The sequence below is a fragment of the Somniosus microcephalus genome, chromosome 1 (assembly GCF_052327205.1).
Source record: "Somniosus microcephalus isolate GS21.2 chromosome 1, FLI_Smic_1.0, whole genome shotgun sequence".
NCBI lineage: Eukaryota > Metazoa > Chordata > Chondrichthyes > Squaliformes > Somniosidae > Somniosus > Somniosus microcephalus.
The window spans coordinates 286,001,557-286,029,070 of record NC_140987.1 but is presented as its reverse complement, the minus strand read 5'-3'; the positions used below and the strand labels follow the sequence as shown (position 1 = coordinate 286,029,070).

Sequence of the window (27,514 nt, the reverse complement as noted above, 5' to 3'; positions counted from 1 at the left end):
GCGCTACTTTTAGCACTTCATCTGAAACATTCCTCCGCTCCCCAACACACCAACAGCCCTACAGTCCTTATAACCACCATCCTCACAACCTTCATCTCATAGAGTCATAGGGGGAAAAATTCAGTTGCTTTGTGCCTCCCGTTAGCGCTAATGGGGCACAAAGCAACTAGTGCCCGGGCACAGCGATATTTGTGCCGCTCGTGAAATTTACCAGACATTTTGCGGCGGCGCTAAACACGACTGCCATGATCTCCTGCGCCGGCAGATCGTGACGTCATTCGAGCGTGCAACGCCCCGGTAGTGCCCTGGACCGGATATTGAGTGGCGCCCCCTGCCTTACCACCTGTTGCTAGCAACGACAGGTTGAGGGGAGCATTTTGCAGTCGGGAAGGGACTGGGAGAGCGCTATTTAAAGGCGACCGCTGTCTGCCTTTTTCTTTTCGGTGACATTTTTGCACCACGCATTCTGAGAGAGAGAGAGAGAGATATTGGGAGAGATTCAACGCTGTGTGAAGGAATTTTGGGTACTGAGCAGCACTTTGCAGGTTCAATTTGATTTGACCTTCCTTGCATCGATTTAGAAGAGACTGTGGGGGCTGCACTCTGAACTCTTTCTCTGGGCCTCTCCATTGTTCTTTCCAGCAGATTTGATGTACAGGTCTCTCCAGGCCAAACTTCAAGGCTGCAATGAGCAGGATGTGGATGGAGAGCAAGAACAACCCTCCCCTTTAAGAACTGGCCAGCGCCAGTGTGTCTGTGTTCCATTGCTGACTGACATCACATGAGCTTCGCCAGCGCTCTGAAGTAGCACCTCGCTCCTCAGTGTTAGCGCCTTAAGAGAGGTATGTAGCGCCTGATTTAGCGCTCCATTCACGTCCAGGGGCGATAGAAGCCAAGTTTGCAGTCGGATGCGATAATTAGCGCCAGGTGCTAAACGTTGCGCCCGGCTAATAATTATGCCCCAACGGGGCGATACCAAATTTCTCTGCCATAGAGTCATAGAGTTCTAATGGCACAGAAGGAGGCCATTCAGCCCATCGAGTCCATGCCGACTCTCTGTAGAGCAATCCAGTCAGTCCCATTCCCCCGCTCTATCCCCGTAGCCCTGCAAGTTTATTTCCCTCAAGTGCCTATCCAGTCTCCCCTTGAAAACATTGAGTGTCTCCGCTTCCACCACTTCCGTTGGCAGCAAATTCCAGGTCATCACTATTCGCTGCGTAAAAAAGTTTTTCCTCACATCCCCCCTGTATGTCTTGCCCAAAAATAATCTGTGTCCCCTAGTCCTTGTACCATCAGCTAGTGGGAACAGCCTTTCCCTGTCTAGCCTATCCAAACCCGTCATGATCTTGTACACCTCTATCAAATCACCCCTCAACCACCTTTGCTCTAATGTAAACAAATCCAGCTTCTCCAACCTGTCCTTGTCGCTAAGATCCCCCATCCCCGGAACCATTCTGGTAAATCTCCTCTGCACCCTCTCAAGGGCCTTCACATCCTTCCTAAAATGTGGTGACCAGAACTGGACACAATACTTCAGTTGTGGTCTAACCAGCGCTTTATAAAGGTTCAGCATATCTTCTCTACTTTTGTACTCAATATCTCTATTTATGAAGCCCAAGATCCCATATGCTTTGCTAACCACTCTGTCAATATGTCCTGCCACCTCAGGGACCTATGCACATTAACTCCCAGGTCCCTCTGTCCCTGCACACTCTTTAAAACTGTGCCATTAAGTGTATATTGCCTCTCCCTGTTCCACCTGCCAAAATGCATCACCTCATACTTCTCTGTATTAAATTCCATCTGCCACTTGTCTGCCCATTCTGCTAGCCTTTCTATGTCCTGTTGCAGTCAATTGGTATCATCATCACTGTTTGCCACACCCTCAAGTTTGGTGTCATCGGCAAATTTAGAAATTGTACTCCGTATTCCAATATCCAGGTCATTTATATATATCAAAAAAAGAAGTGGCCCCAGCACTAACCTTTGGGGAACACCACTGTCTACCATCCTCCAATCTGAAAAACAGCCATGTACCACAACTCGCTGTTTTCTGTCCTTAAGCCAATTCCTTATCCAAGCTGCCACTGACCACTATTACATGAGCGTCAATTTTGTTAACCAGCCTTCTATGTGGTACTTTGTCAAATGCCTTCCAAAAATCCATGTAGACAACATCCATTGCATTCCCTTCATCAATCCTCTCTGTTACATCATCAAAAATTCAATTAGATTAGTCAAACACGATCTGCCTTTTACAAATCTGTGTTGGCTCTCCTTAATTAGCTTAAACCTCTCCAAGTGCCCGTTAATTTTTTCCTTGATTATTGTTTCTAAAACTTTACCCACCACTGATGTTAAACTGACCAGCCTGTAATTACTAGGATTGTCCTTGCATCCTTTCTTAAACAATGGTGTCACATTTGCCATTTTCCAATCCTCAGGCACCACTCCCGCATCTAGGGAGGATTGGAAAATTATGGCAAGCTCTTCTGCTATCTCCTCCCCCAATTCCCTTAGCTACCTGGAATGCAAGCTATCTGGACCAGACGACATGTCCACACTAAGCATACCCAGCCTTTCTAGTATATCCTGTCTATCAATTTTCATCCCTTCCATTGCTTCTACCTTTTCCACTTCTATCGATATTTTGTCAGCATCCATCTCCTTAGTAAACACCAATACAAAGTACTCATTGAGTATTCTAGCCTTGCCCTGTGCCTCTAAGCATATATCACCTTCTTTGTCTCTAATGGGCCCCACCCCGCCTCTTACTACCTGCTTACTGTTTACATGCCTGTAGAAGATTTTTGGATTCCCTTTTATATTAACCACCATTCTACTCTCATATTCTCTCTTTGCCAATCTTATTTTCATCTTCACTTCCCCTCTCAACTTATTGTATTTGGTCTGGTACTCCCTTGAAGAATTCAGCTGACATGCATCATACACCCTGTTTTTTTGTTTCATCATCCTCTCTATCTCCCTCATCATCCAAAGAGCCCTTGCTTTGGTTCCCTTACCTTTCCCTCTTGTTGGAATGTACCTAGCCTGTACCTGGAACATCTCCTACTTAAAGATCACCCATTGTTCCGTTACAGTTTTTCCTGTCATTCTTTGGTTCCATTTTACCCTGGCTAGATCCTTTCACATCCCATTGAAGTTAGCCCTATTCCAGTTTAGGAGTTCCACTCTAGATTGTTCCTTGCTCCTCTCCATTGCGAATCTAAATCTTATGATCCGATGATCACTCATACCCAAGTGTTCTCCCACAGACACTTGTTCAACCTGGCCCACCTCATTCCCCAGTACCAGATCCAGCAATGCCTCCTTCCTAGTTAGGCCAAGAACATACTGGTGAAGGAAATTCTCCTGAACAGATTCCAGAAATTCCTCCCCCTCCTTTCCCTTTATCGTAGCATTATCCCAATCGATATTTGGGTAATTAAAGTCCCCCAATATCGCCACTCTATAGCTCTTGCTTATCTCTGCGATTTCCCTGCAGGTTTGCTCCTCTACCAATGCCTTGTGCATTGAGTGGTGCTGGAGTTTTGCTAAGTGGGAGAAAAATCATTTAAGTGTATTTTGTGAATTTTAGTGTGTTAAGAAGTCAATTATTTGAAGTAAGTTTAATTTTTTAAGGGTTTTTTAAACTCTTGGGCAGTTTAAACCGGAAGTAGAATCCGGGTATAAAAGGGGAGGGGCTAGTGCAGTGCACGGAGTGCCTTGTGCATTGAGTGGTGCTGGAGTTTTGCTAAGTGGGAGAAAAATCATTTAAGTGTATTTTGTGAATTTTAGTGTGTTAAGAAGTCAATTATTTGAAGTAAGTTTAATTTTTTAAGGGTTTTTTAAACACTTGGGCAGTTTAAACCGGGAGTAGAATCTGGGTATAAAAGGGGAGGGGCTAGTGCAGTGCAAGGAGTGCCTTGTGCATTGAGTGGTGCTGGAGTTTTGCTAAGTGGGAGAGTTCGGATAAGTGGGAGGTGAGGGTGTGTTTTTTGCTCTGTTTTGTTCCCCACTCCCAGGCTTGGACAACACTGCGGAGGCGGAGCAGCGAGACGAGTCAACCAAACAGGCCCCACAGACAATATTCAAGGAGGAGGTTGGTGATCAGCTGGTTGGTTGGTTTTCTTCCTTCTCTTCTCTTTTATACCTTTAAGTTGGTAAGTCCTTTGAATAGTGGTGTGACATTATCATCTATATCTGGGCAGGGTCTTCATAACTAATAATAAGAAATTTAATTAGTTACATAGAATGGAGCAGGTGATGTGTTACTGTTGCGAGATGTGGGAGCCGGTGGTCCCCATTGAGGCTCACGGTGATTACATCTGCGACAAGTGTTTGCTGCTAGAGGAACTCAAGTTCCATGTTATGGAGCTTGAGACCAAGCTTCAGACACTGCGACACATCAGGGAGGGGGAGAAGTTCCTGGACTCTATGTTTCAGGAGGTGGTCACACCTATGAAGTTAATTACTACAGATGTAATCCGTGGTCAGGGACAGGACGGTGTGACTACGAGTGAGGAAGGTACAGGGATCCAGGATGTAGTGTTGAAGGAGACGCAGCCCTTGTTCTTGTCCAGCAGGATCGAGGTTCTTACTCCTTGTGAGGGCGGGAGCAGGGACTGCAGGGAGGGTGAGCAACCTGGCCACAGCACCGTGGTACAGGGGGCCATTCAAGTGGAGGGAGTAAAAAGAAATGTTGTAGGGGATAGTATCATTAGGGGGATAGATAGGGTTCTCTGCAGTCAAGAGCAGGAGTCCTGAAGGCTGTGTTGCCTGCCCGGTGCGAGGGTTAAGGACATCTCTTCTGGGCTGGAAAGAAACTTGGAGTGGGAGGGGAAGGATCCAGTTGTCGTGGTCCATGTTGGTACAAACAACGTAGATAGGACAAGGAAGACGGTTCTGTTAAAGGAGTATGAGCAGCTAGGGGTCAAATTAAAAAACAGAACCTCAAGGGTAATAATCTCTGGGTTATTACCTGAGCCACGAGCGAATATGGCTAGGATAAATAAAATTAAAGAGTTAAATGCGTGGCTCAAAGACTGGTGTGGGAGAAATGGGTTTTGCTTCTTGGGACACTGGCACCAATACTGGGACAGGAGGGAGCTTTTCCATTGGGATGGACTCCACTTGGCCAGTGCTGGGACTAGAGTCCTGGCAAATCATATAACTAGGGCTGTAGAGAGGGCTTTAAACTAATTAGTGGGGGGGAGGTTTCTAGAGAGCAAATAATAGAAATGACAACAGAGAAGGTCGCAGTGGGGGAATTAAAAAACAGAATGTGTCAGGAAGGGACAGAAGGTATGGAGCAAAAAGTAAAGTACTAAAAAGGGGAAAAAACAGGAACAAAGTGTTACAAAATATATTTGAAAGTTCTTTATCTGAATGCACATAGCATTCGTAACAAAATGAATGAGTTAACGGCACAAATAATGACATATGGGTATGATCTTGTGGCCATTACAGAAACATGGCTGCAGGGTGACCATGACTGTTAAATAACCTGGTATGTTTAATTCCCAATCAGGAAGGACAGGCAGGAAGGGAGAGGAGGTGGGGTGGCTATGTTAATAAAGGAAGGAATCACTATAATAGAGAGAAATGATATTGGGTCAAAGGAGCAGGATAGTGAAACAGTTTGGGTGGAGATAAGGAGTAATAAGGGGAAAAAAACACTAGTGGGTGTAGTCTATAGGCCTCCGAACAGTTGCAACTCTGTTGGACGGAGTATTAATCAGGAAATATTTGAGGCTTGTAATAAGGGAACAGCTATAATTATGGGGGATTTTAAATATCATATTAACTGGACAAATCAAATTGGGCAGAGCAGCCTTGAGGATGAGTTCATTGAGTGTATTAGGGATGGGTTTCTTGAGCAGTATGTAACTGAACCGACCAGGGGGAAAGCAGCCTTAGATTTGGTCCTGTGTAATGAGACAGGATTAATTAAAAATGTCCTTGTAAAGGATCCCCTTGGAATGAGTGACCATAACATGGTTGAGTTCCATATTCAATTAGAGGGTGAGAAGGTTGGATCTCAAACAAGCGTGCTGAGCTTGAATAAAGGAGACTATGAAGGTATGAGAGCAGAATTGATTAGAGTGGACTGGGAAAATAGATTAAAGGGTAAGACGGTACATGATCAGTGGTGTACATTTAAGGAGTTATTTTACAACTTCCAAAAAAGATATATTCCACTGAGGAAAAAAGGGTGTAAAAGAAAAGATAGCCATCCGTGGCTAAGTAAAGTAATTAAGGATAGTATCCGACTAAAAACAAGGGCATATAAGGTAGCCAAATCTAGTGGGAGGATGGAAGATTGGGAAGTCTTTAAAAGACAGCAAAAAATAACTAAAAGATTGATTAAGAAAGGGAAGATAGATTATGAAAGTAAATTAGCAAAAAATATAAAAACAGACAGTAAAAGTTTCTATAGTTATATAAAAAGAAAAAGGGTGGCTAAAGTAAATGTTGGTCCCTTAGAGGATGAGACCTGGAAATTAATGGTGGGAAACATGGAGATGGCAAAAACACTGAACAATTATTTTGTATCAGTCTTTACAGTAGAGGACACTAAGAATATCCCAACACTGGACAAACAGGGGGCTCTAGGGGGGGAGGAACTAAATACGATTAAAATCACTAGGGAAGTGGTACTTGGTAAAATAATGGGACTCAAGGCGGATAAATCCCCTGGACCTGATGGCTTGCATCCTAGGGTCTTGAGGGAAGTAGCGGTAGGGATTGTGGATGCATTGGTAATTTTCCAAAACTCACTGGACTCAGCAAAGGTCCCGGCAGATTGGAAAACTGCTAATGTAACACCCTTATTTAAAAAGGGTAGTAGGCAGAAGGCTGGAAACTATAGACCTGTTAGCCTAACATCTGTGGTTGGTAAAATGTTAGAGTCCATTATTAAGGAGACAGTAACGGGACATTTGGATAAACAAAATTTAATAGGACAAACTCAGCATGGTTTCATGAAGGGGAAGTCATGTTTGACAAATTTGCTGGAGTTTTTTGAGGAAGTAACATACAGGGTGGATAAAGGGGAACCAGTGGACGTAGTGTATTTAGACTTCCAAAAAGCATTTGACAAGGTGCCACACAAGATTATTGCTCAAGATAAAAAATCACGGGATTGGGGGTAATATTCTGGCGTGGGTGGAGAATTGGCTCTCTAACAGAAAGCAGAGAGTTGGGATAAATGGTTCATTCTCAGATTGGCAGCCAGTAACTAGTGGTGTTCCACAGGGGTCAGTGCTGGGTCCCCAACTCTTTACAATCTATACTAACGATTTGGAGGAGGGGACCGAGTGTAACATATCAAAGTTTGCAGATGATACAAAGATGGGACGGAAAGTAGTGAGTAAGGAGGACATAAAAAACCTGCAAAGGGACATAGACAGGCTAAGTAAGTGGGCAGAGGTTTGGCAGATGGAATACAATACTGGAAAGTATGAGGTTATGCACTTTGGCAGGAAAAATCATAGAGCAATTTATTATCTTAATGGCAAGAAACTGGAAAGTACTGTAGTACAAAGGGATCTGGGGGTCCTGGTGCACGAAACTCAAAAAGTTAGTATGCAGGTGCAGCAAGTGATCAAGAAGGCCAATGGAATGTTGGCTTTTATTGCTAGGGGGATGGAATATAAAAACAGGGAGGTATTGCTGCAGTTGTACAAGGTATTGGTGAGACCGCACCTGGAATACTGCATACAGTTTTGGTGTCCATACTTAAGAAAAGACATACTTGCTCTCGAGTCAGTACAAAGAAGGTTCACTCAGTTAATCCCGGGGATGAGGGGGTGGTCATATGAGGAGAGGTTGAGTAGATTGGGACTCTACTCATTGGAGTTCAGAAGAATGAGAGGCGATCTTATTGAAACATATAAGATTGTGAAGGGGCTTGATCGGGTGGATGCGGTGAGGATGTTCCCAATGATGGGTGAAACTAGAACTAGGGGCATAATCTTAAAATAAGGGGCTGCTCTTTCAAAACTGAGATGAGGAGAAACTTCTTCACTCAGAGGGTGGTAGGTTTGTGGAATTTGCTGCCCCAGAAAGCTGTGGAAGCTACATCATTAAATAAATTTAAAACAGAAATAGATAGTTTCCTAGAAGTAAAGGGAATTAAGGGTTACGGGGAGCGGGCAGGAAATTGGACATGAGTCTAGGTTCAGAATGGTCATGGCCCTGTGGGTAGTGGAGTGGGCCCAGGGGCCGTGTAGCCTGGTTCTGCTCCTACTGTGTTCTAATTCTGTGTTAGATTTCAGGAGATGGTTTTATTCCTGTTCCTGGCTGGGGTGGAGATCGCCTTTACAGAAGGTAAGTACTGTAGAAAATATAGGGACAGAGTGATCTCCTGGAAGAATTTCGATCGCCTAGATGGGTCGGAGAGGAATTTCCCAGATTTTTCTCCCAAATTGGCCATTGGGTCTTTATCTGGTTTTTCGCCTCTCCCGGGAGATCACATGGGTTCGGGTGGATGCACTGTGATAGAAGATTTGAGGTTAGGATCAGATCAGCCATGGTCTTATTGAATGGTGGAGCAGGCTCGAGGGGCTGATTGGCCTACTCCTGCTCCTATTTCTTATGTTCTTATGTTCTACCTCCCTCTCACTATTTGGAGGCCTGTAGAATACCCCCAATTGCATGATCATACCATTTTTGCTCTCAACTCTAACCAAATGGATTCTGTCCTTGTCCCCTCAAGAACATCCTCCCTTTCCAACACTAAAATGTCTTCCTTAATCAGCACTACCACCCACCTCCCTTTTTTCCTTCTGTATCTTTTCTGAACACCTTGTACCCATTAATATTAAGTGCTCAGTCCTCACCATTTCTAAGCCACATTTCCAACATCATATTGCCACATGGCTAATTGTGCTTGTAGCTCACCAACCTTATTCACCACACTTTTTGCGTTTACATACATGCATTCTAAACCCATTTTTGAATTTTTCATCGTCTTTCTTTGTCTGCTCCTATCTAATCATTTCATCAAGATGGCGGCCGTGACGGTCCGGTGCTGAGATCGCTCTCCCTGCTTCGGGCAGCCAGCTCTCGCCGCTCGCTCCCGCAACCGGAGCGAGGTGCTCGGTGAGTCGGGCGGAGGCAGCGCAGCGCAGTGAGCAGCAGCAGCAGCCACGCTGACCCGCTGGAGCACATCGGCCGGCAGCTCCTCGGCGGGCAGGAATTCCGACTGGGAGGAGGGGAGCCGAGCATGGCGGCCCGCGAAGAGAGAGAAGTAGGCCCCGGAGCGTGGAGCTGGCAACGGTGAAGAGGAGGCTGAATTGGAGCATTCACATCCCGACGATGTGTTCGGCGAGTCGGGCGGAGGAGCGCAGCGCAACGAGCAGCAGGAGCAGACTCACGACACGCTGCAGCACGTCGGCCGGCAGCTCCATTTCGGGTAACTCGCAGTCCGGATGGGAGGAGGGGAGCCGGGCATGGTGGCCAGAGCGGGAGAAGCAGGCCACCACATGTGGAGCCGGCAACAGTGAGGAGGAGGCCGCGGTGAAGAGGAGGACGGAGCGGCTGAGGGACATCGTGCTCCCACTGCCACGGGAAGCCATTGTATTGACTCTGAATGCGGCGCTGTATGTATAGCTGACGCGTCCCTGCGGGGAACAAGCATTCCATTGTATTTGTTACATATGGCAAATAAATCTAATCTGAATCTGAATCTGAATCTAATATGGTACGACTACCGCCTCTAGTACTACTTTCTTCTCTAGTACTATCCAACACAATCACTCTTTTATGCACCTTATTCCTCTTTTCTACTCCTTTATGCTGGTGCCCATCCCCTTGCCAAGCTAGTTTAAACCCTCCCCAACAGCACTAGCAAACCTCCCCGTGAGAATATTGGTCCCAGCTCTGTTGAGGTGTAGCCCGTCTGGCTTGTACAGGTCCCACCTTCCCCAGAAACGGTCCCAATGCCTCAGGAATCTAAAGCTCTCCCTCCTGCACCATCTCTCCAGTCACGGATTCATCTGCGCTATCCTCTGATCAAATCCGGAACAAAAAACTTTACTCCAACAACTCAACTCATATATGTATAAGTTAACCTGATGAATTAAGAATTGCCTATGTGCAAACCCTTAGTGACCATCTTCTATGCTTGTCTATCTATCCTGCTGTTCCTACAATATGTATCCCCAGTGGCTACAGCTTGGGAGGTGGACGGCTGCTGATCTTCCATTGAGGACACTTCAGATGGCCATGGTGGGCTACCTTGCGCAGCTCTGGGCCTTGAGGGCCCGGCTGCAGCATCTTGGCGTGGGCCAGGGCTGTCTGGCTCAGCTGGCTCTGTATGGCACGGACAAGGGCACTGGTGGAGTGAGTGGTGCGGGGCGCAAGGATACTGACATCCCGAGAGAGGGCAGCAGGTGCCTCTCCCATGGAACCCATGTCTCTCTTTGGGGACTGTGCCTCATGAGATGAGAGGACAAGAGTGATGTGATGGTCTGAAAGCTGCAGCCAGCGCTAGCCACCACGGAGCCAAGGTGTCAGCGGTCTGAGATTCCTTGGTAGCAGTGTGAGCTACCATATAAAGTAACAGAGAGGATTGATGAAAAGAATGCAATGGATGTTGTCTGCATGGATTTTCGGAAGGTGTTTGACAAAGTACTACATGGAAGGCTGGTTAACAAAATTGTGGCTCATGGAATAGGTGGGTCAGTGGCAGCTTGGATAAGGGATTGGCTTAAAGACAGAAAACAGCGAGTTGTGGTAAATGGCTGTTTTTCAGACTGGAGGATGGTAGACAGTGATGTTCCCCAAGGGTCAGTGCTGGGGCCACTGCTTTTCTTGATATATATAAATGACCTGGATATTGGAATACAGTGTAGAATTTCTAAATTTGCCGATGACACCAAACCTGGGGGTGTGGCAAACAGTGATGATGATACCAATCAACTGCAACAGGACATAGAAAGGCTAGCAGAATGGGCAGACAAGTGGCAGATGGAATTTAATACAGAAGTGTGAGGTGATGCATTTTGGCAGATGGAACAGGGAGAGGCAATATACACTTAATGGCACAATTTAAAGAGTGTGCAGGGACAGAAGGACCTGGACGTTAATGTGCATATATCCCTGAAGGTGGCAGGACATATTGCGAGAGTGGTTAACAAAGCATATGGGAACTTGGGCTTCATAAATAGAGGTATTGAGTACAAAAGTAGAGAACCTTTATAAAACGCTGGTTAGGCAACAACTGAAGTATTGCGTCCAGTTCTGGTCACCACACTTTAGGAAGGATGTGAAGGCCCTTGAGTGGGTGCAGAAGAGATTTACCAGAATGGTTCCGGGGATGGGGGATCTTAGCTACAAGGACAGGTTGGGGAAGCTGGATTTGTTTCATTAGAGCAAAGGAGGTTGAGGGGTGATTTGATAGAGGTGTACAAGATTACGACAAATTTGGATAGGCTAGACGGGGAGCAGCTGTTCCCACTAGTTGATGGTACAAGGACTAGGGGACACAGATTGAAGGTTTTGGGCAAGAGATACAGGGGAGGCATGAGGGAAAACTTTTTTACGCAGCGAGTGGTGATGACCTGGAATTCGCTGCCGACGGAAGTGGTGGAAGTGGAGACACTCTATGGGCCAGAAATTCCAGGCCAGAAGCGTGAGTACGGTCGGGTTACTCACGCATCTGGCCATTGGAAATGCCGGCGTTCAGCAGGAACAGCGCATGCGGGGAACGCCAGCATTTCCAGACCCGAGGTCTATTCACAGCGCGTGCGACTGCACAGGCAGCGCTTGCGCAGTGAACTTTGTAGATTTCACTGATGGATTCAGTGAGGGTAAGTCCCTAGAACTTACACGTGAAAAAAGCAAGTGTAAAGTTGTTCATTGGCTGGGGAAGGAGATATATTTTATGGAGGAGCTTATGAAATGCAATATTTAGGTTTGGGAAAGGGAGGGAAGTTATTTTAAGTAAGTTTTAAACTTTAATTTTTTTTATTTTTTTAAACGGGTTTTCAGAACGGTAGGTAGAAGGAGCAATTGTGGCTGTGTGAATGGAATGTGAGAATGAGTTATGTATGTATGTCCACATATATTCCTTTACGTATATGTATGTATGTTTTATATTCCTTTACTAATGTGTATGAATGTATATTTTTAATTATGATTTTCCAATAAGTTACTTTCTCTGAAAGTCATAATTAAATAATACATTCATACACATAAGTAAAGGAATATATACATAACACGCAAAGGAATATATACAGACATACATACTTTCAGAAGCTCCACGATAAGAAATATCTTCCTCCGCAGCCTCTGGAGCAACTGTACCCATGCTTTTTTCATGTGTAAGTTGTAATGACTGGACCTCACTGAAAGCATTAATGAAAGCGGCGAATTATACTGCGCACGCGCTGCCTGTGCAGTCGCACGCGTTCTGCCTCTGAACCCCTTTGTTCAGAGGACAGGAAATGCCGGTTTTCCCCACATGCACTGTGCATGCTGAAAACCGGCATTTCATCCGGCCAGATGCGTAAGTACCCCAACCGTACTAGCGCATTTGGAAGGGAATTACTGGGCCAACATTTTACATGTCAATAAAATAAAAAATTTAACAATTGCACGACTTGCCCCCTCGCATCTGCGACTGAGGGTCCAAGGAGGTGCATTGCGCAAGAGGTCATCATCGGACGTATCCTCACACTGTTCCCTTTGGGGAACTGTATGAAGTGGTGGAAGGATTTATGGTCGTGATTAACGCTCATTCCGTGACCGTAACCATCTTTGAACCAGCCATTAGGGTGGTTAGTCCTATGGCGGGAGGGTTTTACGGGCTCCCACAACCCATCTGAGGGGGGGGGGGTCACCAACACCCACGGACGCAAGTATCCCGCTGGATGTCCACCCAGAATTTAAAATTGGAGCTCCGACTCCACTTGCCGGGACTGTCTGGAGTGGGGTTCAAAACCCTACTCCTTCTGGCCCAGCGGCGGGGATGCTTACTGCTACGCAAAAGGCCCACTCCGCACAAAAGGTGACACCCATACGTTTCCTGCGCCTTTTCCCTCCCCGTGACTGGAGCCCTATGCTGCCATTTCACTTTGCTAATTGGATTGGGCCTTTGTCATAGCGGTAGGATCCCCGCCGCTGGGCCAGATCAGGGTAGGGTTTCGAACCCCGCTCCAGACAGTCCCGGCAAGTGGAGTCGGAGCTCCGGCTCTAAATTCTGGGTTGACATCCAGTGGGATATTTGCGTCCGTGGGTGTGGGTGGCCCCCCTCCTTGTACAGCTTGTGGGAGCCAGTAAAACCCTCCCGCCATAGGACTAACCGCCCTAATGGCTGGTTCAAAGATGGTTACGGTCACGGAATGAGTGTTAATCACGGCCATAAATCCTTCCACCACTTCATACAATTCCCCAAAGGGAACGGTGTGAAGACACGTATGACGACGACATTGCTAAATAAATAAATGGAATTAAAAAAATTCTTTTAGGGCTTTTAAAAGTCTTTAAATTGCTTTAATTCTCTTTAAAACTACTTCAGATTACTCAAAATAATGTAAACATTTTAAAAAGTTTATAAAAGTTACCAAAATCTTCAAAAAACTTCCAAAAACCTATTTAAACTGCTGCTTTGCATGTAAAAATCCTTAGCAGCTTGACAAACATTGGGGGCGTGTCCAGTGAAACTGAGACCTCAAGGGGCGTGTCTCACTTGCACTGCACGCTCCTGGCTTCGCGCTGGCTGCACTCCTGGGCGGCGTGACGTCATACGCTGCCCGGGAATGTGCTTTCTATTTCTGCAAGTTCAGACGTCCCAGAAGCTGATCGGCACGAGCGCGGGGTAAGTGCAAATACGGGGCTTGCACGCGCTGCAAGCCCCGTTCTGGAATTTCTGGGCCAATGTTTTCAAGGGGAGACTGGATAAACACTTGAGGGAAATAAACTTGCAGGGCTACGGGGATAGAGCGGGGGGAATGGGACTGACTGGATTGCTCCACAGAGAGCCGGCATGGACTCGATGGGCCAAATGGCCTCCTTCTGTGCCATTATGACTCTATGACTCTATAATGTCCTTTAGGGAAGGAGATCTGGCGTCCTTACCCGGTCTGGCCTATATGTGACTCCTGACCCACAGCAGCGTGGTTGACTCTTAACTGCCCTCTGCGGCTCACCACCTTCTGAAGGGCAATTAGGGATGGGTAATAAATGGCAGCCTTGCCAGTGATGCCCACATCCCGTGAACAAATTAAAAAAAAAGAATCCAATTTGACCACCAGGAGTTGGGCTTGCCAGCTCTGGTTGGACAGACATGTCCTCCCTAACGGCGCTCTAGCTTCCTACACCAATCGGAATAGACTCTTCATTACCTGACTGGATGTTTCTTCAGTGTCAGGCAACAGTTTCTCCACCCTCCACCACCCCCCCCTCCCCACCCAATATTTTTATAACTAATAACGCAAAAGTGTTCAACGAAAAAGAACGTCAAACAAAGAATGTTTTTATTGCCCCTATGATTTTTCTCCCGGGTTGCTCGCAGCAGTGTCCTGGAGATTAGTCTTTGATTCCTGGCGACTCCAGGCCAATTTTGGAGGGTTGGCGACCCTAGTTTGAGTCTAGTTTTCGGTCAGCAGCTGACCATCCCAGTGGGTTTGCCATCACATTGAAAGTTGTAGCTGGCAAACCACATTTCAGGATTCCATGTTTCCAATGTAGCCTTGCAGCTCTCCTTCCTGTTCCATTTTGTATTTCTTGGATTCTCTTCAACTATTATGTTAACAGAAGTCAAGAAATAAGGTTTAAGTGGGAGGGGGAGAAAAAGACAAAATATAGGAGATGCAGCATTTTCTAAAGAAATGTTCATTGTTTTAAAATAGCCTCTTAAGGGTTGAATTCCCATGAGGATTCTCTGGCTCGTCTACTGTAACATCAGCCATGGACAACTCGGAAAAGCACCGCTTTTCTGGAGTTTTAGCAGTTCTTCTGCTGAAGTTACGGCAGATAATCGGAAGAACCCAAATTGATTAATAGTTAAGAATTGAAGAGGGCGAGGCTTTTCTTACCATTTCAAAGCAATCTTTGAACAAGCGTCTATACAATCTGCTATTAGATTATGGTATTTCATATTTTCACAATAAAACAAACTCTGCCCTTGGAACAACAGTAGAAGCTAAATGGTCTGTCTGGGGTAAAGGTGACCTGATTGTGATACACTTTTCTCCAAACAAGCTCCGTTCAGTAACAGGCTAGTTCTACTTCCCATTTATGTCAACAGAAATCGGTTTTAGACGTACATCGACTCAAAACCAAGCGTATCACTGGAATACCATAAGTGTAACACAGGCTATTAAACCCATTGAAGATCATCTCTTTAATGCTCTTTGGGAGTGAATTTCCATGGAGGGTTTTCCTTCTCGTCCACCCTCACTTTGGTGGATGAGCCCTGGAATGCCTGGAAAAGTGGCATTTAGAAACAGCGGGGTCAAAGCACTGACCCCTGCTGGATCCTGCTCAACACCTCCACCATTCTGAAATTTTCCTCTCATGAATACTTTCACATCGCTTCACTTTTACACAGACCTCAGTGTAATCCCAGTCCACTGCAAAGCCTAGTTTAAAATGTTCCAAGTGGTGTTTTGGGCTCCCTGGGAACTTTTTGTACTTAATTTGGAATCTTTTTATGGTTATCAGAGAGCCAATGGACTATCAATTTGCTCCTAACATTTTTAACCTGTATTTAGTAGTTACTGGGCAACAACAACTTACATTTATATAGCACCTTCAATGTAGGAAAATGTGCCAAGGTGCTTCTGGAGTCTTAAGGGAAGAAAATGATGCTGAGCCAAGAAGGAGATATTAGGAGGGATAACAAAACGCTTGGCCAAAGAGGTGGGTGTTAAAGAGGGCTTCAAAGGAGGAGATTGATGTGGAGAGGAAGTGGGGTTTAGGGAGGGCCTCCAGAGCATGGGGCCTGTTATGTTCATAAATAAATAGACATTCTTATTATGAACAGCTAGCTTGGAGCTAGTCATTTATTCAGCCATGTGGACTAGTGTGCAGGCCTCCATCTTGACTACTGCCTTGTGGGTAGCATAGTGCATCGTGGGTAGCCCACTCTTATATACATACAGCTCCACCTAGTGTACCATTCTAGAATGACATGTTACTGATCATTACTTCCCCCTTTCTTTGAGGTTAAACAAAATTAATTTCAATCAATCATAACGACATAAACATCTTCACAACAGTCAATACATTTTCAATAAAGTTTTCTTTGTACTCAAAGATTAAGTCTATCAGGCTTTTTTACTTCACGTGTGGATCTTCTCAGCACAGGTAAGTCTGATGTGTTTTCATGAGAGCCTGTGTGTGTGTTTGTGTTAGATTGTTCTGGTGGTGAGTGACAAGATTCAGTTGCGGCATTGTCATCGATTTGCTCTTGGATAGTTTCTTGTGTTTTGAGGAGGGAACGGCGGTTCTTCCTGAGAATCTGTCCTTCCTCAGTTCTAACGGTGTATGACCTTGGTCCTACTTCCTCAAGAACTGTAGCTTTCCTGTTCCATGCATTTGGATCCTCAATCCTGACAACATCATCCCTTGTCAATGGTTTCGGAGTTTTGGATGACTTGTCATATGATTTCTGTTTCAGCTTTAACAGTTGAAGTCTGTCTCAGTTCCTTACTCTGCTTTTCTTTTGCACAGCAGGGTAGCGTGGTGCGCAACTTGCGACCCATTAGGAGTTCAGCAGGTGAAGAACCAAAGTCTAAAGCTGAGGCTCGGTAGCTCAGCAGGGCGAGATAAGGATCAGACTTGCTTTCTGTTGCTTTCTTCAGTAGCTGTTTGAGAACTTGAACACCTTTTTCTGCCTTACCATTCGACTGAGCGTACAAAGGACTGGATGTGATGTGCTGAAAGTCATACTGTGCTGCAAACTGTTGCCACTCCTTACAGTTGAAGCACGGACCATTGTCGCTAATGGCAATCCTGGGAATTCCATGTCTGGTGAAGATGGATTTCACATGCATTATGACACTGCTTGCTGTGGTGCTTGAGAGCAGCGCCATCTCAGGATAGTTAGAATAGTAGTCAATCACTAATAGATATTCTTTACCATTCAAATGAAAAAGGTCCATACCAACCTTTTGCCATGGTGCTGTTGGTAAGTCAGCTACTATCATTGGTTCCTTTGCTTGTTTGTTTTGGTGTTTCTGACATGTCTCACATTTGCCTATCATGTTCTCAATGTCCTTATTTATGCCAGGCCAATAAACAATACCTCTTGCTCTCCTTTTGCATTTTTCAATTCCGAGGTGTCCCTCATGAATCCTTTTGAGCATGTCTTGACGTGGAGCCTGTGGAATGACTATTCTGTTCTGTTTTAGTAATAGTCCACTTGCGACATTCAATTCTGACCTGATGTGAAAGTACTTTGGACAGGAACCTTTTGGCCAACCATGATGAATGTTCTCTATTACTGTTTGTAACACTGTATCTTTTACTGTTTCTTCTGCTATTTGCTTTGATTTTGTGTCTGACATGGGCAGCGCAGCAGTGACCATACTCACATGAACATCCACGTCTTCTTCAGTAGAGCTCACATGACTCATTGTGGGTGCTCGGGATAGTGCATCTGCTAACACTATGTATTTGCCTGGTGTGTAGATCAGTTCAAAGTCATATCTTTGCAGCTTCATCATGAGTCGTTGAATCCTTGGAGACATCTCATTCAGATTTTTTTTAATGATGGCAACCAGTGGGCTGTGGTCTGTCTCAACTGTGAAGGTGGGAAGTCCATATATGTAGCCATGAAACTTTTCTAGTCGAACTACCAAGCCTAGACATTCCTTTTCAATCTGGGCATATCGACACTCAGAATCAGTCATAGACCTGGAGGCATAGGCAACAGGCTTCCAATCTTCACCCTCTGCTTGTAGCAAGACCGCGCCTAGGCCATCTTTTGATGCATCCGTTGACACTTTGATTCTCTTTGTTGGGTCAAAGAAGGTGAGTACAGGTGTGGTTGTCAGCAGTGTTTTGAGGTTCGTCCACTCTTGTTCATGTCTTTCTGTCCATGCAAACTCATTTGTTTTACTTAGCAGGTCTCGCAGACAGGTTGTCTTGGCTGACAAGTTAGGAATGAACTTTCCAATGAAGTTTATCATCCCCATGATGCATAGCACTCCTTTTTTGTCAGTGGGTCGGGGCATGTTGAGTATGGCGTTTACTTTTTCCATATCTGGCTCTATTCCTTTACCAGATAGATTATCTCCTAGGAAAGTGACTTCCTGGACGCCAAACTGACACTTGGCTTTGTTGAGCTTCAGTCCATTCCGGCGTATGCTCTGTAGCACTTTAGTCAGTCTCTCATTGTGCTCTTTCAGTGTGGAGCCCCAGATGATGATGTCATCAACATAGACCCAAACTCCTTCCAGACCTTCAATTATGTGTTCCATCACTCTATGAAAGATTTCAGATGCAGATATTATCCCGAAAGGCATTCTGAGGAAACAAGACCTGCCAAATGGTGTGTTGAAGGTACAGTATTTGGTGCTCTCTTCATCCAGTTTTAGTTGCCAAAATCCTTGTGAGGCATCGAGCTTTGTGAAGTATCTGGCACCTGACATTTCACTGGTGATTTCTTCTCGCTTGGGAATCTGGTAGTGTTCACGTTTTATGTTTGCATTTAAGTCCTTTGGATCCATGCATATTCTTAGATCATTGTTCTTTTTTCTTTACACATACCATGGAGTTAACCCAGTCTGTTGGCTCTTCGACTTTCCTGATGACTCCTAGTGTGGTCATTCTGTCCAGTTCTTTCTTGAGCTGGTCACGCAGGGGTGCTGGAACTCTCCGTGGAGCATGCACCACTGGCTGAGCATCCTCCTTTAGCTGGATCTTGTAAGTGAATGGTAGAACTCCAAATCCTTTGAACACATCCTGGAAATTACTCACTACAGAATCCACCGAGTCATCTGGTCTGCTTATGGCACAGTTTATACGGTAGACTCTCTTGACCAGTTCTAAGTCCTCACAAGCTTTGTCATCTAGTAGTGAATCAAGTCCTTCAGACACAACAAAAAACATGAGATGATGCACTTTGCCTTTGACTGTCACTTTAAGTCTGCATACACTTAAGCTATCTATTTTCTGTCCATTATAGTTCTTCAGTAGTACTGACTTTTTCTGTATTTTGGGCTTTTCTTTCATGTTTTTAATGTCACTCATACTGATTAAGTTTGCTTTTGCCCCAGTGTCTAGTTTCAATGTAACTAATGCTCCATTTACCTGAAGTGACATTATCCATTTGTCCTCTTTTACTGCATTAACTTTATGTTCAGCATTGTCCATTCCTGAGGGCTGCACATTTTCTGTATCCTTTTTGATATTGTCACATGACACCATTCGTACAAAAAAGTCTCACTTAAATCAGTGTCCTCAATCACATTGACTTGTTGCCCTTTCTTTGTTTTTACTTTTGAAAAGCATTGTTTGGCAAAGTGATTCTTTCCATTACATTTTGTGCACATTTTTCCAAACGCTGGGCATTGTTGTGACTGGTGTTTGTAACCACAGCGTTTACAATTAAAAATTCCATCCTCCGATTGCTTTGCATTTCTGTTCTGCCCATGTTTCTTCCCCTTGTAGGACACAGCACCGACAGCAGCACTATCACTTATTACAGTCGCATTATTATTAATTTCACTGAAAGTCTTTGCGTGCTTTTGAGCTAGCTCACTGGCATGGCATATTTTCACAGCATTCTCCAATGTTAGTTCGGTTTCTCTCAACAAACGTTCCCTGACCTTTTTATCATGAATACCAAACACAATCTGGTCACGAATCATGGATGATTTCAGTTCAGAGAAATTACATGTCTGTGCTTTTAGTTTCAGATCAGTCACAAAGCTATCAAAAGTCTCATTTTGCTGCTGTGTCCGTGAATGGAACACGTACCTCTCATAGGTCTCGTTCTTTTTGGGAGAACAATGTGTATCAAACTTCTTTAGCACATCATCCATTTTTTCTCTGTCCTCCTCTTGATCAAATATAAATGTATTAAATACCTCTATCGCTTGTGGGCCTGCAACCGTGAGCAGCATCGCTATTTTCCTTGCATCTGGCTTCGTACCGAACCCGATGGCAGCAATGTAGAGTTCGAATTGTTGTTTGAAAGACCACCAATTGCAGTCGACATTCCCCGTGAGTTTGAAACCCTCCAGTGGCTTCAAAGTCTCCATGTCATGTTTTGCAATATTCAGCAGATTTTACCACTTCTGGTACCATGTTATGTTCATTAATAACTAGTCGTTTTCATTATGAACAGCTAGCTTGGAGCTAGTCATTTATTCTGCCATGTGGACTAGTGTGCAGGCCTCCATCTTGACTACTGCCTTGTGGGTAGCCTAGTGCATCATGGGTAGCCCACTCTTATATACATACAGCTCCACCTAGTGTACCATTCTAGAATGACATGTTACTGATCATTACAAGTCCCACATGACTGAAGGAATGCAACGGGGACTGCACAGGAAGCTGGAATTAGAGGAACAAAGAGTAGGGGGGAGAGGTTATAGCGCTGGAGCCAAACTCCACATGCTGAATGACATTGTTCCCAAATACAGACCCTACACAGGAACTGGCAGTGTACATTGGCTCCTCTAACCCCATATTGTACTCAACATGAGTCCAGTGAGAGCAGTAAAATTGGCCCCATGAATTTGGAAAAAAACATCATTTTTTATATTTCACTGTAATGCCAATTATGCAGCCCTGTAGCACTGCCAGTGGGACCATAGCACATTGTGCACCCAATTTATTTCTCATCTGCTCTATTTGTCATGGTATCGGAGGGATTTCCCCAATCACAACTTGGAACTTGCATTTATGTAGCCCATTTCATGACCTCAGGATGTCCCAAAGTGCTTCACAGCCAATTCCCAATGAAGTACTTCTGAAGTGTAGTCACTGTTGTAATGTAAGGTGGCAAGGCGTTCAATTTGCACACAAGGTCCCACAAACAGCAATGAAATAAAGATCAGATATTCTGTTTTAGTGATCTTGACTGAGGAATAAATATAGGCCAGGATACCTCCCTTGCTCATATTCAAATAGTGCCATGGATTTGTTACATGTATCTGAGAGAATAGACAGGGCTTCATTTTAACATCTCATCCAAGACATAGCACCTCTGACAGTGCAGCACCCTCCCAGTACTACATCGAAGTGTTAGTCTGGATTATGTGCTCAAGTCTCTGGAGCAGTGTTTGAACCCAATGCCTTCTGACTCAGAGGAAAGGGGGCTACTACTGAGCCAAGGACAACACCTAAAAACAACACAGGTTAGCAACTTTGGTAGCTGTCCAAAATGTCTACCGCAGCTAAGCCGTTAGCCAGTGTTGTTTGCAATAGCTTGCCTCGGATTCTTGGCTATTGCAGGAATTTTGAGTAGCTGTCCAAGCCAATCTGGCTACACTGATTGAACAAACATCACCTCGTGTGCTTGGTGGGAAACTGAACTTATTCGAACCATTCCCTGCAAATAAAACTTCTTACCCCATACATCTGGGGCTTTAGGCTTCTTCTCTGGAACTTTTGGCTGTATAGGGAAGTTGCCGCATGTTGTTTTGTATTTGAAAGATGATAAGTGAGGCAGCAAGTGAATAAAATTCAAGGCAATGATTTTCTCTGTGAATAGAAACTCCAAGGCAGTCCGCTAACACATTAATTCCCATCAGGCCTGGAGGCCCTAACTGTTGTTTGGGAAAGGGTTTCCAAAAGTTAATTTTCTCACAGTTGAATTACAGGTGGCAGTTAGAAATCTAAAATATGAATAGAAGTATTGAATTATAGCAGTGCTGCACATTGCAATTTACTTGATGATATTATGTAGATGACTCAGCTATTCCACCAGTTCACTGTTGATGCTCCCCAGGAGTTGCTGCTTGTTATCCAAGGAGTATTGTTTTGTATAATAGCTGGCGTATAGATTTCAGGTCTGCAGGTTGACCTCCAGCTGAGAATCTTGGAGCTCTCTTATAAGGTGGTGATCTGGTACTTTTCAAGAATCCCAATGATGTCCGAGGACCAATATTGGGTATACTGTTTTAAAGGAAGTTTGCTGTAACTTATGTCAGCTTCATCTGTGCAATCACATTTCTCCAACAATTACGATCAGCGAGGCAATTACTTCTATAATTGCGTTTAGAATTTCTTTTTGTGCCATGACACCTAAACTAATGAGCCAGGAGCAGCCTTGAAGGTAATTATGGTGAGAACTCCCAAGACAGACAATCTAGACAACTTGACCAAAAGCATGGGACTCCAAGATCTCGGCCCCAGAATTTGTTCAGGGTAAGGGAGGGTTTGACATAAGGCGACAGTAAAAATTAAAGATAGGAGAAGACTTGCTGGAAGCCATTCATTTAATTCAGAATTGGAGAGTGAGTCCTCCAGGCAAGACCTTAGCTGCCAATATTAACTGACCTGTTTATGCCAGAAATGCCAAATGTCCTAAAGCCTCCTCTTTTTTTAGTTCTCCCTGATCTGCTCTCTTCTCCACTCAAGATGCTGAGTAAGGTTCTCTAAACTCTGCTCTCGAGCCAGCAACTAGATGCAAGAGTATCTCCACAGGTAACTTGTTCTCTAAATATCCTTCCCATTGGAGAAACAACTGGTCCATGGTCATTTTCTGATTGTCACAGGAGCACACTTTTGGTTAAAAAAAAGTGTGTGATACATTGATTTCACAAGGCAATATCAAATTACACCTTCAATTTGAAAAATACACTTGACTTCTAGGCCGTTGGTAACTGGTAACAACAGCTTATCTTTTGAATATTTGACTCTCAGAAACCCAGCTCCTAGTCATTGAAATGTGTCATTTTAGGGGGAATTTTATAATCCAGCCACATGGATTTACTGTGTGGAATGGGAGTTAAAGTCTAGCAGCTCTGTTTTATGCTCCATCCCAGGCCCGCAGCAGCTTTAACCCTTCTGGGTTTTTTGACAGCGGCTGAGGCGTTTGCCTGACTCAGGTGGAAGCATCACTGATATATTCTAATCTATGGCGTGCATAGGACCCCAATGGCATTTTAATGCTCAGTGAAACCTGTTGGGGAAGAAGCAGAAGCTTAAAGGCAAGATCTGAACTTCTCTTTGTGAGGGAAGGAGCTGCAGGACCCACCACGCAAGTCTGGGACTCTGCTCACCCATCGTTCCTCCTTCCCACCTGCAGGACCCCGCCGACCCGCCCACCCCACAACAGCCGAGCAGCCTCTGGACCGCCTGATCTTTGCCTGTCGGCAGCCTGCAAGCTGCCACTTTACGCCTGTTTCGGATAGGCAGCTGGCTGGCGGGATGCAAATGAGGCCTCTCACGGAAACTACCGGGCAGTCCACACATCCCACTCGGGAGTTAAAATCTCCCCTTTGTTTTCCTCAGGGTGGGCCTTAGACTGCCACAATCATTGGACCATAGTTGACGCTCATGTTTATTTAATTTGTCTTTCATTATCGAAGTGCTGAATCCACACTGCATCCCAATATATGCTTGTGGTTGGTTGCAAGGGTCCGAGATGAATAATTTTGAACAATCTCAATCCAGTTCCTTGTGGGCACAACACGAAATGGCCCCTAATTTGGCAATCCCACTCAGAGATGTCACGAGGCGACAGGAAAAATTCACTCGTGTTGCAGCAGCTGTTTTTTTCCTGAGACTGTGGGAGAGCAGAGGTAACGTAACTCTGCATCTGACATAATATGCCTGCTCTAGGAGTGTATGACACCAATAAAATAGTGTGTGTTCTCTAGGGGAAGACAGGTATATGGAGATCGGGCGGGAAAGTGGAGTGGTGGTTGATGATCAGCCATGATCTTACTGAATGGCGGAGCAGGCTCGAGGGGCTGTATGGCCTACTCCTGCTCCTATTTATATTCTAATGTTCCGTTCTGTAGAAATAGGGGGGGTATATACTGGAGTTATTGTCTCTGGCCAGTCAGAAGTATCTGAGCTGCTCCAGAGCCCCATGCGGTTTCGAATCACTCCCCTTTTCTGGTTCTGACCACCGGACTTATTCAGTAGCGATGTAGACAAAATGAGACTCGTGGTTGGGTGCAAAGACAACCAGTATGTATATTGAAATAAAAAGAAATAAATTGAAAATAATCAATACAGCACACCTATGCTTAATATAGCACTTTTACTTAATACAGTACACCTTTGCTTACTACAGCACACCTTTGCTTAGTACAGCACTCTTTGCTTAATGCAGCACACCTATGCTTATTGCAGCACGCCTTTGCTTATTACAGCACACCTTTGCTTAATACAGCACTTTTACTTAATACAGCACTTTTACTTAATACAGCACACCTTTGCTTAATAGGGGAGGAGAAAACAGACACAGCGAGGGAAAATTAACTAAAATTACAATTTAACAAAAATTCCCCTTAACTCCCACCCCTTATACCTATCTAGGTTGCCTTGTAATGGGCCAGAAAGTTTTATGCTCACCAGTGAAACGCCTGCTCCATGCCCCTGCAGTCTGTATTCTTCACCGCCCCAAAGTAGAGATACCCCAGTATTTAAAAGTAACTGCTGGTATTCCACTTTTTTGGGCGGGCTCCTGAGCTGTTCTTCTTGCAGGCAGGACACGGAGGCAAGGCGGCAGAGAGAGAGATAATGGCTTCCCGAGAGGCTATCTTTATACCCCATTGGGAGCCGTTGTCTTCGTGCCCAAATCTGGATGTATCTGGGCTATACAAAAGGGATCAATCTGTCCCCATTGACTGTAATGGTTTTGAATGTATTACCCATTCATTTTAACTGGTTTGTGCTTAATACAAAATGTCTCAGGCATCCTTAAGTGTTGAGTCAACATCACTCAAGTGGTTTGTAAACAAAGCATTGTCCTGCGGTCACCGCCCAACCGCAATTGATTGACAGAGTTAAGTACTTAAGCCTTTGAGTCAACATTGTAGAGAGTTCTGTAAACAAACATCCTTTTGTCCTGTGGTTGAAACTTCCTAAACTGCAGTTGATTGACAGTTTCAAGTACTTCATGCATACACACAGGCTGGTGTTTTCAAATCCTTTTTGTCAGCCAGCCATGGGAGAGGCTGTCTTTGTCTCCTGCCACGAGGCCTGACAGCCATTTTGATACCCTGGGTTTTTAAGGTATATTCCACCCAGGTTTTCTTTAATCAAAAATAATCTTCGGGGCTATAGAAATTTTCCAAAATTCTTGCGAAACCTTACAGTTCCTCAGAACCAACAACCATCACCTTGATGAGCATCATAAAATTTAAAAAGCTCAAAGTATATGGATGCTGTTCTAGCTAATATAATCCCAACAATATATCACAGTATAATTCTGAAGTAAGTAGGTACCTAAATGTGCACCGCACATGCAAAGATATTGGCCCAGAAATTGGTGTCGGGGGCTTCTCGCGGGTGCAAGCCCCCGACCTACACTTACATAGCGCGCCGACAGTTGAAGCCTGGCCCTGCGTGGATTTCCTGTCAGTGGCCCGGTTCAGCTCCCGGTGCACTGTGCTTGCGCGATCCAGTGGCGTAGTTAGTTCGATGAGCCGGCTGGGATCACGTGAGCACTGGGCAACCAATCGGAGGTTGCAAAAGTTCATTAATGAGTTTGATAGTAAGAACTGTCAAACTCATGAAAACTCCGGGCGCCCAAAACAGTACTTAAACTTCAAATAAAAGTTAAAAAAACACCCCACTAATTAAATGAACTATTAATAACTGTAAAAAAAACTAATTTAAACAATTATTCAAATTTAAAAAAAAAATAATTTTTTAACAAATCGGGTCTAAAAATACACTTACCTTACTGTAAAGTCTTTAAAAATAATAAACCTGTGGAAAAAAAATTCTAACTTTAATTAATAGACCACTTACCTTTTAAAACTAAGTACTTACGTCTGCTTTTTTCTCGCGTAAAAACTGGAGGCCTTATCGCACGGGCAACCCTGTAAAAAAAAAGGAATTTCAGCGCGCACGCGCAGACTCCTGCGCACACGCATTCCACCTCTGAACCCCTTGGTTCAGAGGATCGGAAATGCTGGTTTCCCGCGCATGCGCTGTGCATGCAGAAAACCGGCAATTCCATCGGTCCCACGCGTGAGTACACGGTGCTTACTCACACGTTGGGACCCGAATTACTGGGCCAATACAATTTAGCTCAATATGAGGAGGTTCGCTGATGACTGCACAGTGTTCAGCGCCATTCACAACTCCTCAGATAATGAAGCAGTCCATGCCTGCATGCAACAAGACCTGGACAACATTCAGGCTTGGGCTGATAAGTGGCAGGTAACATTCGTGCCACATAAGTGCCAGGCAATGATCATCTCCAACAAGCGAGAGTCTAACCACCTCCCTTGACATTCAACGGTATTACCATCGCCAAATCCCCCACCATCAACATCCTGGTGTTGACCAGAAACTTAACTGGACCAGACACACAAATACTGTGGCAACAAGAACAGGTCAGAGGCTAGGTATTCTGCGGTGAGTGTTTCACCTCCTGACTCCCCAAAGCCTTTCCACCATCTACAAGGCACAAGTAAGGAGTGTGATGGAATACTCTCCACTTGCCTGGATGAGTGCAGCTCCAACAACACACAAGAAGCTCGACACCATCCGGGACAAAGCAGCCCGCTTGATTGGCACCCCATCTACCACCTTAAACATTCAGGGGGAGAAATTCGGTATCGCCCCGTTTGGGGCGCAATTATCAGCCGGACACAAAGATTAGCGCCTGGCGCTAATTATCGTCTCCGACTGCAAACTTGGCTTTTATCGCCCCTGGAGGTGATTGGAGTGCTAAATCAGGTGTTGCACATCTGTCTTAAGGCACAAAGGCTGAGGAGCGAGGCACTACCTCAGAGCCCTGGTGAAGCTCATGTGGTGTCAGTCAGCAATGGAACACAGACACACTAGCGCCGGCCAGTTCTTAAAGGGGTCGATCTTGCTCTCCATCCACACCCTGCTCTTTGCAGCCTTGAATCTCGGCCTGGAGAGACCTGTACATCAAATCTGTTGGAAAGAACAAAGGAGGCCGAGGGAAAGAGCTCAGAGTGCAGCCCCCATATTCTCTTTTAAATCGATGCAAGGAAGATCAAATCAGGAAGAACCTGCAAAGTGCTGCTCAGTACCAAAACTCAACACAGCTTTGAATATCTCCTGCAGTCTCTCTCTCTCACTCAGAATGCGTGGTGCAAAAATTTCACCAACAAAATAAGGCAGGAAGTGGTCGCCTTTAAATAGCACTCCCCCAGTCCCTTCCCGACTGCAAAACGCTCGCCTCAACCTGTCGCTGCTAGCGGCAGGCGGTAAGACAGGGGGCGGCTCTCAATATCCGGTCCGGGGCGCTACCAGGGCTTTGCACTCTTGACTGGTGTCACGATCTGCCGGCGCAGGAGATCGTGGCGGTAGTGTTTAGTGCCGCCGCAAAATGTCTGGTTAATTTCATGAGCGGCGCAAACATCGCTGCGCACTAGTTGCTTTGTGCCCC

The 27,514-nt window shown here is 45.1% G+C and overlaps 1 protein-coding gene across 3 annotated transcripts in view; it reads left to right on the top strand.

Annotated features, from left to right (window-relative positions):
* The window catches only part of dnah6 (dynein, axonemal, heavy chain 6), a 1,317,984-nt gene that overhangs the window by 2,760 nt on the left and 1,287,710 nt on the right, over positions 1 to 27,514 (top strand). The window lies entirely within an intron of this gene.